This window comes from Anopheles stephensi, chromosome 2 (assembly GCF_013141755.1).
Source record: "Anopheles stephensi strain Indian chromosome 2, UCI_ANSTEP_V1.0, whole genome shotgun sequence".
NCBI lineage: Eukaryota > Metazoa > Arthropoda > Insecta > Diptera > Culicidae > Anopheles > Anopheles stephensi.
In genome coordinates, this window is record NC_050202.1 from 89,149,720 (window position 1) to 89,165,632 (window position 15,913).

At 43.1% G+C, this 15,913-nt stretch overlaps 1 long non-coding RNA gene across 1 annotated transcript; it reads left to right on the plus strand.

The window, feature by feature from the left end:
• Nucleotides 1–2,545: 2,545 nt before the first annotated feature.
• On the plus strand, nt 2,546–3,397 carry LOC118505271. Its single transcript, XR_004905401.1, has 2 exons — nt 2,546–2,969; nt 3,034–3,397. It is a non-coding gene; the product is annotated as an uncharacterized LOC118505271 (long non-coding RNA).
• Nucleotides 3,398–15,913: the final 12,516 nt, after the last annotated feature.

Consider the following 15,913-nt stretch of genomic DNA (forward strand, 5'->3'; position numbering starts at 1 on the left):
CGGCATTCATCATCGGCATCATTTATTGGACGCAAAAAATACCAGGATCAATAATTCCGGGATGCTCCCACTCCTGAAGCATAAGGTCTTCGACGAAAGAGTCAAAAGCGCTCGAATTTCTCCGACCGTGGCAAGGAAGGAACGCACTATCTTGAGATGCAAAATGTGGCGTTCGACAGCTGAGGCCCGTTCTCAAAATTTCTAGACTTTCCCGATGAAATGTGAGATGCTCTGACATGGAACGAAAACATCAATGGGATCCGGAAGTGCATTTGGCTGTGAAGTATCGGGCATGCTTTGGGCTCTTTAAACTATAATTTGGACGACTCAAAATTCATGACATATCGCCATTAGCAATTAGCAGGAATCTAATAACAGGGACGCTGAACTTTGGTGACATTAGGATTATGTTAAACTATTTCGTGGATCAAATATCTGGAAGGTTTCTTGTCATCACGACACAAGACATTATTACAAGACATCCTGAGGTCTGCTCTACGTCTCGAGGGAATAAATATTCAGTTTGATGTGACTCGTGAAGAAACACAATTCCTTTTGGATCTAAATTACATTACAATCATTGAAGTCCTCAGCCTTCTGTCATCTAATAGCTGGCAGAATTGGGCCATTTACTGGGAAGAGATCCCGTCACCAACATCAATTCTATTGCGTTTGCTCAAATTTGATGCTTCGTTGCACCAAACTGATTCTTCGAAACTGATTCTAGGACCACACCTTCCGCCCATGGATTGTAGCGTCTCGGTGTCGGTCTCACAATTAGCACAATTGACTTGCTCGGTACGGCGATCAAAGGGGTTTTCTTTATGTTCGGACGAGCAGAGAGAAAAAAAGGTAGATCCCGATCGCACTCGCTTCACAATCACTGTTCAATTTCACTCGCTTGCGACGTCGAATAATACCTCGGTTGTGTTCATTGGGATGATTGAATTTTCTCCCACCATCATTAGCTGTTGACTCAAGGCTGAAGCGTTTTGCTTGGCGAGCGTGTGTGTGTGTGTTTGGTGAAACGAAGATCGAATGCCATCGTCCGGCCCTGATGCAAATTTCATGCCTTTCTCTCGTAAGGGTGCTTGATGTGTGGGATGGGGAGTCGCTTCGAGTACAGCACAGACGGACCATTTGTTGCTACTGCGAGAACATTCCGCACCAGAAAAGCATCAGCCCTGGTCCAGCCCACACTCTTGCCAATCGTACCCACCACCACTGTTTTCTGTCGCTGCCGTGCAAACAATGTTGGCAAAACGGAACACAAACAATGGAAGAATAGTAGCTGCGATGGAGGAGCTAGAACGCCAGGGTTTTGGGGGCAACGGCAACGGTAACAACACTCCCGAATGGATGAAATTGAAATTTGCATTCACGGTTTCTGTTTATTGAAAGCTGTCGATTCGTTCCTTAAACATACCCGAGGTCGATTCTCGCCAGCTCGGCAGCGTGTGCGGTCAGGGCATAGGGCACAGTGGTCGGTGGTTTCCACCATTGCTTCGCTATTTGTAGCGCATTCCTTGAAGTTTGCCCCGATGTGTCTTCGATTTTGCAGCATTACTGTCTACTTTGTCCTGCAATCTCGGGATGCCCCGGGACATCGGCTGGAAGCCTTTTTTTCTGGATCGCACCTCCCGTGTGCGCCGTGTTTGTGTTGTGTGTGAGCGCGTACTTTTACGGTTAGTTGAGTGTTTGTGCAGTGCAAGGGTGGGGTGTGGGTGGTGGACGGTGGCACGCGGACGGTGTCACCACTACAAGGACTCTGCGCGCAAAACAACCTTCCAAACATGCCTGCCCGACCTGCTTTCCAACCATCCTCCACCCCCGCGTTTCTGTGTGTGTGTGTGTGGGAACATTTGTGCCATGATTGTATTGCCTCGGCAGTACACATCGCCATCCGGACGGCCTTCCCCAACCCGTTTCGCCCCCGGATGCTTGGAATCGTTAGACGCAAACATAGTGCCGGAATGATACCGGGCTACATCGACAATGGCGGTGACAACAGTGCGGACGACAAAGGTAACAACGATCGTTTTGAAATGTCACCATGGTGTCGCCCGTTGCTGCTCCATCCTCACATGGACCATGCTGGCCGGGATGCAACATCCACCCGGAGCCCAGGCGAAGAAGTTTTTTTCTCCGTTTGTTTGTTTGTTAGCACGATTGAATTACGATTCGCACTACCCGGGCCCAGGAGCCGGTATTGTAAAATTAATAAATAAAACTCTATTGATACTCTTTTCCTCATGCCAACTTCCGATGGCTTCCATCAAACCGGGTCGGGCGTAGAATCTGTACGCACGCAGCAATGGGTTTAAGGTTGAGGTACTGTAAATGTTGAAGAAGTTTTTTTTGCTCTGTCCTGTTCGGAGAATCCCAGAAAAAAAGGCACGAACCGGCCTCGGTGCCGGGCATGGTGTCGAAATGAAAATATATGCCAACCATTGTGTGTGTGCGCCGGTTCTTCTCACGCAAGGAAAATGTTTTGTCCCAAAATAGGTGGCTACCGAGCTGGGGTAGCTGTGCTCCAAGTATTGTAGTTTTGTCCTTTCGTTTGAAGAGTGATCGTTCTAAACGGATGTGTAGTGTACCGCAAACATGGGTGTGCTTTGTTTGTCGAAATATGCAACATTGGTTAGAAAATAGCTAACAAATGATTCTTGCCTTTTAAAGCTACTGTGCATGCTGGTACGAGAAATCTGATTCTTTGAAGCTGGATTTAAGGATATTTTATGGGTTTTAAAATTAAGGCAAGAAGCAAAACGGCCAGGCCGTCCTATATAAATAAAAAAAATCTCGATAGCACCGAGAATTGAATTTCTCGCCTGATGAAATCATATACATATACATGTACAATAAATTAATCTAGCTATTAATTGACCTACACACCTATACGCGCTATTGACCATGACATGCCTGACCTGTTCAAAAAGAGAAGCTTCAAGTACTGGGCGTCTCCATCGGTAAGGCACAACCTTTCTATGAACTGTTTTAATTTGTTTCGTTCGCTAACAACATTTCATACAGCTTTTTTTTAACAGAAACACCATCAAACGACTTAAATCAAACGGTACAACCAGCAGTACTTTTCGAAAAGGTCACTTGAAGTAAACCAAGTAAAGCTTCCTTCGGCGAACAACGTAATCAACAACGATAAAACATTTCACAATAATTTAATAGATAAAAACAAATAATAATGCATTATGAATAACTACCCGGGAGGGGTGTTTTGCAAACATTGTACGATTTCATTATCTACCAATTAAAAATTGCTTTCATGCAATGAAAATAATGACAAAATCATTATTAAATCAACTCCATTTCAAGCGTCCATCCAAAGCACCGGTAAAAGTTTGATGTACCGATAGCGACAGCAGCAAAAAAAAAAAAAGAATACGAGCCGTGGAAAAAATAAGAGGTTGAAAATAAAAATTTCAAATGCATTCCTTTCCATGGCATAACACGAACAGTGGCATCTGCGAGTACTGAATAGGAAGGGGGAAAAAAACAAACGGCACAGCCTTCACCATTTTATGAGCGTTATATTTGAATCGAATTAATTTGCGAATCATTGAGCTAGCAATAAATATAAATTTTTAATAATAAATAACTTTCATTTCGATGTGTTGCACCCATTTCGTGTCATTTTTTGTTGTTGTTGTTGCTGCGTGTGTGTTCGGTGGTTCTCTGCTTCGACGGTTCACGATCCACGCCGCCGTGATGATAAGAGAATGAAAGCGTTGTGCGGGCGTGTGTCCGTAGTAAAAGGATGGAAATCGTCACGCTGTCGTCGGGGTTTTAAAATAAATGCACCAAAGAGAAATGATTTCGTTAGCGTAATATTGGAAACAGAGGGAAGAAAAGCCACGGCAAACGCACACTCACACACATTGCAGTCCGGTCGGTCGGTCGGTCGGTCGGTCGGTCGGTCGGAGAGATTGCTTTGATATAAAGCACCCAAAACGTCAACTGGTTTTATTTTGTTCGAATGTTCCCCCCCTGAAAAAGCTCAATCCACGAGCCCTGACGATCAGCCGGCGGAAGGAAATCATTCCGAAAACTATTGCGCCTATTTGCCTCCCAGAACGGATCTGTGGTTTGGGTTGGCGAATCGGAAGAGAGAGAGAGTGCGAGAGGGTGGTGCATTATGAAAAGCGCTGTAATGAACATGCAAAGCACGGTGCAAAGCGGGTGTTTTTTTTCGATCATAAAAATAAAACAAAACCAACGAAATAAAAAACTTGCTCCACAATAGCTGTAAATGAGAGAAAAAAGGGTATTTCAGCAAAAAAAAAGCAACAAAAAATCTGTTCCCATATTTTTTGGGGTCCGTTCTCTCTCTCTCCAGTTGGCATAAATGTAGTCAACACCGTGCTTCAATTGTGCAGTGGTGGTGCAGCTTATTAAAAAGGAAATGTGAAAACACGAACAACAACGAAACAGAAATAATCATGAAGTACATCTGGTAAAGTGCAGCAAAAAAAAAAAACGAGTGAGAGATTTCCACACACAAACACGCGCAAAAAAGGGGGAACATAACTCTAGACATAAAAAACTGGCAAATGCAACAAGCCTCCTCCAGCCTGTTGGAAAGCAGCGTGCATGGTGCGGTGGAAAGCGAAATTCGGGTTGAAATATGAGCAATAACAGCCATAACAAAAAATCAACCCACTACCACCGCGGATGGATGAGTGGATTTACCGTGACGCGCCCGGCCGACAATGAAAATTGGGAATGGGAGCATCGGGCGAAAGCATAAAATAAAAGCGACACATATTATAAGTCAATTATGAAACATTTAATTTCCAATAAATAATGCGCCCGACGTACAGCACGTGCAGCGCGAGCGCGACTGAGGTGAGCTGAAACGCCTTTTAACAAAAAAAGCGTGGAAAACTTAAATGTGGAGAAAGAAAAACTGGGAAGGTGGTGGGAAAAAAATGTCACAAAATATATATATTAAAAAGTGTAAAGCTCACACACACACACATACGTGGAAAAGTGGATATGGAAAATCAGGCTCCCCGTTACCGTGTATTGTGCCGTTGGTCGTAATTTTTATTTCATCTTGCACCCTTTTTCGTCGACTGGTTTTTGCTGAAATTTGTGTTTTTCCTCTTGTTTTCCATTTTCACGCACACATGCAAAAGGATTTTTTTGAGGCACAGATTTTTTTTTCATCGCTTCTCTTTCTGGGTGGATTTCACGTGATGTTCAGAAATCAACTTAAATTATTTAAACAATAATTACACGAATCAAAAAGTTTTTCGGCTTTCGGGGAAAACCCACGTTTTTTTTTGTGGCATTTTCGTTTCACTTGCTCCCTTCTCTCTTTGTGTGTGTGTGTGTGTGTGTGTGTGGGGAGCAAACGAGCACGTGCGCGTGGTGGGAATGAATAATACATGCTGATTTTCACGATTGAAATACGAGATAAGTTTAAATATGACATGGAATAAATTAATGGGTAAGAAAGTTTCAGCTTACGTGCTGCCACCGTCAGCCCTCCCACCGACATCCCCACCCGGTGAGTTAAACCTTGGGATACTGACAATTTGGCGAAATATGCGTACGCGGATATGGTTCGATTTTCAGCGGCTGAGGGTAGTGCACAGTTGCAGTGTCACCAGTCAACGGCCGTGCTGGGAAGTGGGAAAGCTCACGGTCGACGGGGTTCGCCCGTCTGGCTTTCTGGAACCGGGAAAAAGCCTTAATTGATGAGGATAAATCAAAGGCATGAATAATGGGCCACGAACGATGCCGATTGAATCGTCGATAAATGCATCGGGCGGAAAACTTTAACAAGAGCGAACTCTGGGCTGCAGCTGGGTGTGATTAAAGCTATGGCGTGGAATTGAGGTTTTAAAACCGAAGCAAAAATCACCCGTAAGTGTGTTTGATATTCTAAAACACTCACCCACACACACGCACACAGCTATGATCTACTTAAAATGCATAAGCCGCAAAACAGAAGCAAAGCATCGAGACTTAGCCGAAACCATTAGCATAATTTGTTTACTTTTGATGAAGCAATTAGCAGGAACAAAAGCCTTAGCACTCTGTGTGTGTGTGTGTTAGTGAGTCGGTTTGTAGATTCGTGCAAGCGTTGCAATTACCATACGCCTCACTTCCGGCCATTTGGCACATAATAAGTTAGATGAGCAGTAGCGTTGCAAAACACGGCTGATGCATTGTTGCATCGTCGGACAAGAAATGTCGGATTTGACTTATATGCATCAGCTTGTGATGCGTCTTAAAAGCATAGACTTCTTAAAACCTGAACGCTAAGTAGTCATTTGGATGGGGACGGAAACCCATTTCCTCCCACTCGCTAACCGATGTGTATCGTCGTCCAAATGCCGTATGTTTCCTTTCCATGTTCTGCCAACACTGCTGCACAGCTAATTCGCGATCGTTTCGCAACATTCTGTGCTAGAGAAAGAGTATTCATTCCCAGCATCGGCCAGACCAGCTGGGGAATGGACCGAATACAGCGGAACGAATCCGAAAGATCCGACATCCCACTTAGTCACCGCCATTATCCTGCTGGAAATGAGGTTGTTAATATGTTTATAACTTTGTCTCTTGGGCACATATACACACACTCGGCACATGTGATGTGACGTTCGGGCGGGTTTTCCAGCAACGAGCAGCATTTAAAACTTCAAACATCATAGATTGGAAAAAAGAAAGAGGGATGGAAGGTTCGGTTCCAGCTTTTGGGACTAGCCGGGTGTGGTGTGAAAGTTGTGTTTTTCCCTAGGAACCAAAGTTGGTCTATTAAACACATGTGGTCGCCTTTGTTTTGAAATGTCAAATTTAAAGGGGGAGAGGAAGTGATAGAAAAAGGAGAAAAAGGAAAACAGTTAAAGTAGTTTGATAAAGTCTGTTTGTGTTGATTGAAATAATATCTAGACAGTAAAAGTTTTTTTTTTTTTTTTTTTTTTTTATTCATAAAGAACGGCCTGGCCGTATTGCTGACGGTAAAAGTTGCAGGAAAAACTTAAGGGATTATTACAGGGTTTACTCAGCCAATCGGTCATCGTAAAGCGTCTCATTGCCACCGTGAACCTGTAATTTGGCATCCTGATTCTCAAAATGACATGACGATGATTGAATCGGTCATACAAAATTAGTTGTTCGGCCGGTTAACTTTGCTAACTAGGGAGAAAAGCGGAGAAATAAGAGATAATCGTGGGAGGAATGGGAGGGAATCATATAAGAAATTTGAGAGAATTGGAGAAAAGCGAGCGATAATGGATAGAAAAGCGAGAGAGAATTGAGAGATAAATAAAAGAGAAATGATAGCGAAATAAAAGAGCCTGCCAATTGAGAGAGAATCGAAAGGTAAAATCGAGAGAGAAATGAGAGAGAATCTTAAGAGAAATGAGAAAAAATCGAGAGAAAAATGACAGATAATCGATGGAGAATTGGGAGAGAAATGGAAGAGAAATGAGAGATAATCGAAAGAAAAATTAGACTCTCACTATTCTCTCGCATTACGCTCTTTTTTCTAGTTCGACTCTATCGATTCTATTTTTTTTTTTTCATTTCTCGCTCGATATTTTATCGATTCTCTGACATTTTTCTTTCGATTTTTTTGACTCTCCCTAGATTATCTCTAATTTCTCTCTCGATTCTTGCTTACTTCTTTCTCATTTCTCTCATTTTTCTCTCATTTCTTTCTCGATTCTTTCTCGATTTTCTTTTATTTCGCTCTCGATTCTCTCTTGGATTTCTCTCATTTTTCCTTCGATTCTCTCGATTCTCTATCATTTCTTTCTGGGTTCTCCGTCGATTCTCTCTCATTAATCTCGCAATTCCTTCCGATTTTCACTCGATTTTCTGTCATTTCTCGTTGGGTTTTCTCTCGATGTTCTCTGGATTCTTTCTCTCTTATTTCTATCTTATTTCTCTCTCATTTATTTTTCATGTTTCTCTCCATTCCCTCACGATTCTCTCTCATTACTGTGACTTGAATTGGTATTTGTTTCTCAGCACAGCTATCACCGTTTCAATGCATTTTGTCCATAGGATTACTTACATTAATTGATGTTTTCACGCCCACAAAACAAGCTTTTTATATTTTTTATTTATTAACAGGAACACATTATGTTACATGCATCGTACTTACAATTGAACATGCACCAATAAAAATGATGAGTGAAAAAACTGATGTCACATCCTCCACTTTACTGCAAGGTGATCGGTCGGTCTCGGTGACGTTGGTGGCCTTCCGAACGAACATGACATTATTATTAACATCCATCGTTATTTTCATATAAACAAGATTCTCTTTAACCCTTCTTCCGTACCTGCTCGGCACTGTTGTGTCTGTATCGGAGGGTTACGAAAGCATCGCCGTGCGACATCCTCATTGTTTGTGTACAGGGTGCACAGTTGGTGCACAGTTGGTTTTGAAAACAGTTTTGCTTTTTTGCCTCACTCATCCACTAGTTCCTGCTAGTTCTGGCTCGCTGGCTAGGTTTCCCATTCTCATACGCTGTAGAAAGCGGAGTACACTAACATAAAAAACGGGCGAAAGCTTCGCCTCGAGTACGAGCTATAAAACGTACAAAGATCGCTACTACTGGCGAACGATGTAGGCTACACGCTCAACTTCACACTCGGTGCAGGGAAACTGATAGCTCCCAGCTCGGAGCTCTCCATCCAGCACGGGCAGCACATCGGCTATTGAGAAATGGGAAGATAATGGGAGACAGGGATAAGGCCGTTTCTTTCCCGCGATGTCCCACCATGACTTGTATGCCCGGGTGTGTGTGTGTGTCTATGTGTGGAAAAGCAGTTATTGCTTGCCAATCTTTCCCTGGTGGGTCTTTCGGGCAATCGGGGCAAAAAAGCGAACGAACGAATACGATACCACGATGGCCCGAGTATTGCCATCATCATCATCGTCATCGGCCTCCTCGACGAAAAACGGTTCCCGAAACCCTTGGCACCAGGCGAGCTTCGAGCTGCCTGCTTTCTCCTCGCCTCACACCGGTGCGCCACGACTCTTGATGCCTTCATTGGTGGCTACTTGAGGTGGAAATCACTAGCCGAGTGCCGGAGGAGCCTTTTCTTCACACGCAGCGAAACGCGCGATCCGGCAGCTATCGGATGGCTAGCGTTTCTAGCGGGTTTTTCCATTTCAAATGTCCTCCTTAAAACATTATGCTGTGTTCGTAGCCGGCGATGCTTTTACCTTCGGGCAGCATATTGTCTTCTCGGTAGCATAAAATGAATACGATTTGAATAAATGTGTGTAGCTGGTATATGCAGTTTGGTGGATGGTACGGCCACACTGAACGTTGCCGGGAAGGGGGAAGAAGCCGGCTGGATACGGTATCATTATGCCTGCGGATGGATATTTTCCATCCGCTCGCTGGCTCGCTGGCACGAACAATTTTCAACTCCATCTTTTAACGATGCCTAATGGACAATTATGTGTTGGTGATGGTGACTGTGCCCGAAACGGCGCTAGCTCTGCTGCCAGTACGAAGGCAAAGAATTCAAAGTGAATTGATTTTAATTTTCCCAGCAATGGGTTTGGAGTTGGCAAAATGGGCACATAAAAGCGGGATTGGCTTCTGGGAGTTGCGAAAGCAGTAGGAAAAAGACATGGCATCGGAGGATAAGGAAGCTAGTACAGGCATATTCTTCCGTTTAAGTGGCTGTTTTACATCTTTTATATTGCAGGCTATTTTTAGAATGAGAGAAAAATACCTGTCAATGATGTGATGTGGACACGTTTTCCTGGTGTAATATCGACATGAGCTGCTGCGCCTTTTTACTTGGATAAAGTGATCACATCCTCAGCTATTTCATTGCGTTTATTGAAGTAAATGCATTGTACAGCCGTATCGGCAATAACGATTACATCTACAGTAATTGGCATAGATTTTGTTATAGGACCTCTGCTAATGTCTGAGACTGTACATCTTGACACTCGCAACGAATGCAAGACATACTCATCAAACTCTACTGCGATCTCTCAAAAACCATTGATTGGCAACCCAGGTACGACGTAAAATCGTGACAGAAGACTTTTGATAATGCATTGGCTTATGTGCAGTTATTTTAAGCAGAGTAATAATGCTAACCGACGTAGATAATCTGAAGTTCCACATCGATTCGGAACAATATCAGATCAACAATGCATAAACGACTCTCATAGGCATCTGCTCTAGGATATTGGTGTGTCCACTGATGAGGAAGAGAGAGAAGGACCTACCACCGAAACATCTTAGACTTTAGCGAGACCTGCTTTTTTGAGAATCTAAACAGTAGTGTCCGAAGTCCACTGGTGATGAACTCAACTAGAGGCTGCAATAGCTGATGATATAATGCTATTTGGGTCAAGTGATTTGACCTTCATACTAGAAGTGACATGATTTAAAGTTCAGAAGAAGGTTGAATCCCTTGACTCGTCCTATTCCAAGAAGAGACAGTCCATCACTGACCAGATCCTTAATCATTTTCCGTTTTTGTTTAAACGAAGCCGCTTCTTGAATATTAAAGTGAGCTTCACTTTGAACTGATTAATTGATTTGGTTAAATTTTCCACCCATTCACGACCTCGTTACGCACGTGCGCTTTGGTGTGTGTGTGTGCGTATATTCTCCGATCAAATTAATTCCTTCTGCCTCCCACTGTCGCAGAGCACAGGAAAGAACCGATGGCGCATATGTGGTGCTTCTTAATTGGTTTCAAGTGTGGCTGAACTTTTAATATACGCGTCGGAGAAAAACGATTCCGGGCGGAGGCATTTTAATTTGTGTGTAGTGTGGCATTTGCCTTATCCTCCACACTTGAGCTCCGCTTCCTTCCACTCCCACTGGATAAGATCAATAATTTACATTCCTTCGATTGATTCGTTCACTTCAGTCAAACCGTGCCGGAGGAGTGTAGAATGAGCAAACAAAAGGAATCCATTTTTACTCCGTCACGAGGTACAAGGAACTCTGGCATTCCCGAGGCAGGCTCCCGGAGACCAATCTAGCATGATGGAATGGTTTGGGGCGGAAGAAAATCTTTACCCTGCACACGGGCTCACGCACTGCTTGCTTCTCGTATTATGATATGGCTGACTGCGCCCTTGGGGAGGATGGGATGAACTTTTCAAAAGAAGCAAAGTCAACGACTACTACCTTTAGCAGCAACGTTGGAGCAACAGGAGCGAAGCGATACGGTGCGGTAGTGAAAAGGCGGGAAACAGCGGGTGGGCATGTTTTATAATGAAGTGAAGCAAAGCCAACTCCCTCCCCGGGATGGTGAGCATGGTGTGCTCGTGCGCTTCGTCAGCCATGCCGAGCCAGCCTGCCAGGAGTTTTCGGTATATCGATTTGATTTAGTGTGTTTACTGGTTGATTGATGTTGTTTGAATATTTTATGAGTTATCCGGTTGAACGCATGTTTCGTTTTATGTGTGACAATGATGAAAAGCCCTTCGGTGCCCGCGTCCGAGGGAGAACGCGCCGGGATGGTAAGGAACGTGCCGTACGGTTAAATTGGTTCGTCGCACTCGCCGTGTTTGTGGTTGAAGGTGATGTTCGCGGAAGGTGATGTCTTAGACCTTGCTGGCGGAGTGCGACGGTACGCACACATACGGTGCCACACTGACATTATGAATTGCTGGCGTGTCGAGCGATCGCTTTAATGGTTGCAAATTTACGAAGATGACTATACGCTTGTTCCTCACTCTTGGGATGATGAGAAGAGCGTGAACGTGTGTGTGAGTATGGTTAGAAAAACATGATTTCATAATTAGAATTTGGTAGAAAATGTTGTTTTGTAATTTTTTGTTTGCTAGGTGCCGCGAAATCGCGTTACAACGCCTCGCTGCAAGACAAATAAACATTGTGCGCGTGATGATGCTGCCAACAACAGTCACATACGTATGAAGTCAACGACCAGAAAAGGGGTAAATTGAGTGGAAAATATGTTAATGATTATACGGCTCAAAGGTTGTCAGCAATTTATTTGCTGCATTTATATTTCTTTTTTATTGCTTAACTGGGCAAATCAGAATCGAAAAATTATGACTGGATATTGGGCTATCGGACTTATACCAAATTGAAAGATGTTCACTCGAGAATATGAATCTACTCTCTCATTTCAGTAACACTCAGACATAACTGTAATCTCTTTAAAGTTGTAGAACTGATCAGTAGAACCCCAGTTAGCTTCAGATAACGTTAAAAAGCTCAGAAATATGTTACAGACGCGAACACCTTTGAGCGGGAATAAATCTGTTCATTCTTGGATCCCTTTGAGTCTGGTACCCTTCACTATACCTGGTACAGACCACTATACCAAGAGATTCTTTGCCTACAAGTGGGCTTGGTAAATGGTGCCTCGGCGACGACGACCTTTTGTATTTGCAACCATGTTGACCAAGGTTCCTTGGTGTTTCAAAGGCTTGATAAGGCCTCTTTGACTACAAAGTCAAGTGTTAGAAGGAGACTTCGTGGTGTTTTGTTAGATGACACTTGAACGACGAAGCCTTTTCAATTGAATTATCTCATAATAAATGAGAGTTCTTGGGTGACCGGATCCTGAAAAACCAATGTCCTCGGAGTCCTTGAGGGTTTCTTTTTGCCGTTGACCAACTCTTGGTGGTCGAACTTATTACTGCGGAGTGTGTGACTCTCCTCTTTGGGCTTTCCAGATAAGAATAAAAGTCTTTCGATAGAACTGTACTAAAAAGTAGGTTAATAGATATCGGAGAAGAAGCCGGTTCAACCGACCCGCAACAAGTGAATCGTCTCTTCAGTAAAGACTCGCAGTTGTCCAGACTGTCATAAAAGTTGTTCAGAGATAAAAAAAAATGAACAGGCTAGATTCCACACCCAAGAAGATATTCTTGAAGAAACACTGAATGATCTATTGGTATTTAATGACTTCAAAATTACTCAAGTGTTCCCATCCAACGCACTTACTTACGTACCCAATTCGTGGAACTAAAGTCCATCAAATTTACCCTTTTCCTTCCGGGAAGGTACGCTCGGAAGCTTAATAAAAATTAGATCAATCCTGTACGACGCGGAACAGGAGTCAAAAAAGATTACCGCTTGTTGTTAAACTCGGGTGGAAGGTTGGAAGTTGGTAATTAAAACCTGCTTGTGTTTGTACTTCGTTATTTCAATATTTCCCGGTTTCACTAGAACTTGTAAACATTCTACAAATATATCGAATTTCGCTATTTGCTGTATGTTTTGGTGTGTGGGTTACCTAAATTTCCAACAGTTTTCCACCGCTGAACCCACCACCTGAATAAACCCGATCCCATCGATGGCATGTGTTGCGAACGCGACAAAATAAAATTGAGCTAAACTGACAGGCATGCAAGAGTTAGATGAGAAACTTTAAATAACTAAATATCTTTGTTTAGGATAAATTCTCACCGGAAAATATTATCTTAGGAAAACAACCTTAAGTCACAGAGAGGCCTCATACCGTGAGGAAAACGAAAGTATGGTGCGTTATTGGAAATATCAGAAAGGGGACAATATCCAGACATATGGAAATTATAAATAAACTCAAGCCATGTAATAAAAACGAAAGTGAAGAACATGGGCCGAAAAGGGTTAACACTAGAACACAATGCATACATTGTCATTGCGCGATTAGTTTCATGAAAGAACGATCAACGCACGGTCGTAGGGCAGTGAAGGAAAGACCAACTTGACGAATAGAACAAACGACGCGCAGGCAATAGGCAATAAGAAAATAGGCATACGCACTTGAACCACAGATGCGTGATGCATTACCCATGGTCATAAAACGATAGGGTAACAATCGCCAGATATTGTTACATTACAGACCTCCTACACTAGCCGACGCCTGGCAGGGGTCAACGCATCAGCATACCGAATTAGGAAAAAGGAGATCGATGTAATGCTGTTTCATGTTCTTTTTCCCACGGAATTTTAGTATATAAGACAGGTTTTTTGAGAATAAAAATTGACTTGTAATCCAGACCTCAACGAAGAAACTTGTGTTTCATTGTTTGGGTATCCATACAGAATCGGGAAAGTTTCACCTTTGCCTTCCCTCCGGAAATTGGTTACGCATTTCGGTGCCTCCCCACTCCGTCGGAAGAATTAGGCGAAATTAAGCCAAGCAAGAACCACGGTTAGAAACTTCTCCTGGTTATCCAGGAAAAAAGGCTAATCGTCTGATCGAGCTACGGCATTCCCGTTGTCCACGCCGAGTTAGTGTAGTGCGAGTCCGCCGCTAAAAACTTCTCCTGGTTTTCCAGGAAAAAAGGTTAGCCGCCTGATTCAAGCAACTCTGACAAGGCCAGGAATCTGCGCGGAGATCTCCGAATCGACCATTCCTTCGCGTGGTCGGTTCAACAACGGTTCGTTATCGAACTAACAAATGGTGGCTCCAGAGAGGAGTTGTTTATATCCGCGCGCGTTAACAACTCATTCGAGCGAACTTACGTTCGTGGTGTGCTGTCGCCAAAAGAACAGCCTCTAACTGAACCCGCACCAAACAGTGCTTCAAAAAGGTTCAGACTCAAATTCTGCGCTTGTGAAAATTAAAGTGAATTGCAGCGAGTGAAACGGTTTACAATTAATACACGTAAGAACTACAGTGCTATAAGTGAACCGATCGAGTGCCGTTGCGATCATATCAATGTGCACAAGTGCAGAACAAAATCGGAGAGCATCAGTGAGTGCCAGTGCGTGATATAAGCTTTATATAAGCAATAAACACGGCTCCGAACTAACCCATACCAAAGGGTAATAAAGTTCTTCCAAAAAGGTAGAACTAAAAGGAGTACGTTATTTTACTATTTGAGAACAATAGTGTTACAATACGGCTCCGGAGTGAACGAAAAAAGTTCACATCCGAAATAACCCGAAAGAAACTTTAAATGTTTAGCGAAGACGTCTATGCTTACGAAAGAAATCGTGTTTAACAATCAGTACGTGGACAACCGCGGAATAATAAGTTAACCGAGTGAATGACGTTTCGATCGTTTTAAAGTGCTCGCGTTTAAATAATTGAGGACATAAACACCAGTGCATAAAAGAAGCTTATCAGCAATAAGCACGTGGGAAAAAGTTCTCGTAAGGCGTATCTTAACGGAGTAAGTCAGTGACCATCAGCGCAGATGGTTTTTTAGTACGACTCCGGAGTGAATTATCAGCGAGATCGAGACCACATTGCACTACCGGGCACGTCAAGGAAAGGTAAAACCGAAAACGGTAAGTCAAACTTTCTTATCTATAGCTCAGAGTAGGAATTTTAAAGATCCGCCGAAATGCCTTATAAATTTACCACGAACACTTCCGGCAGTTGCCGATTGTGCGTGGCGGAAGACACTTCCGAAGAAAGCATGATCTCATGCTATGAATGTGATAGGTGGTTTCATTTAACATGTGCCAAACTAACACGTAAACCAAAGCCGGAAGAATGCTGGCTTTGCGTGAAATGTCAAAAGATAGCATATGAACTTAATAGATTGCCCAAAGAATCTGCTAGTAAGGATACAGAGGCTATGTTCACAAGACTATTGATTGGTCAACAGGAACAGTCAAAGGAACAGTTACAAGAATTTTTAAAAGCAGTAACAACTATTGCGGGCGACAAACAAGGATCGCCGCACATAGAAACACTATTAAAAAGACAATCGCTTATGCAGTTGCCGAGATTTGGAGGAGATCCAGTAGAATGGCCGAATTTTAAACAAACATATGATGATACAAATGAGGAGGGAAGATTTTCTAATTTAGAAAATTTAAACCGCCTTAAACAGGCTTTATATGGACCAGCCCTCAAAAGCGTTCAACAATTAATGCTGGATTCTTCAAACGTGCCAGAAATAATGACACGCTTAAAAAACTCCTTCGGAAGAACAGATTTAGTGTATCTTGAACTACGTAATAATCTGTAT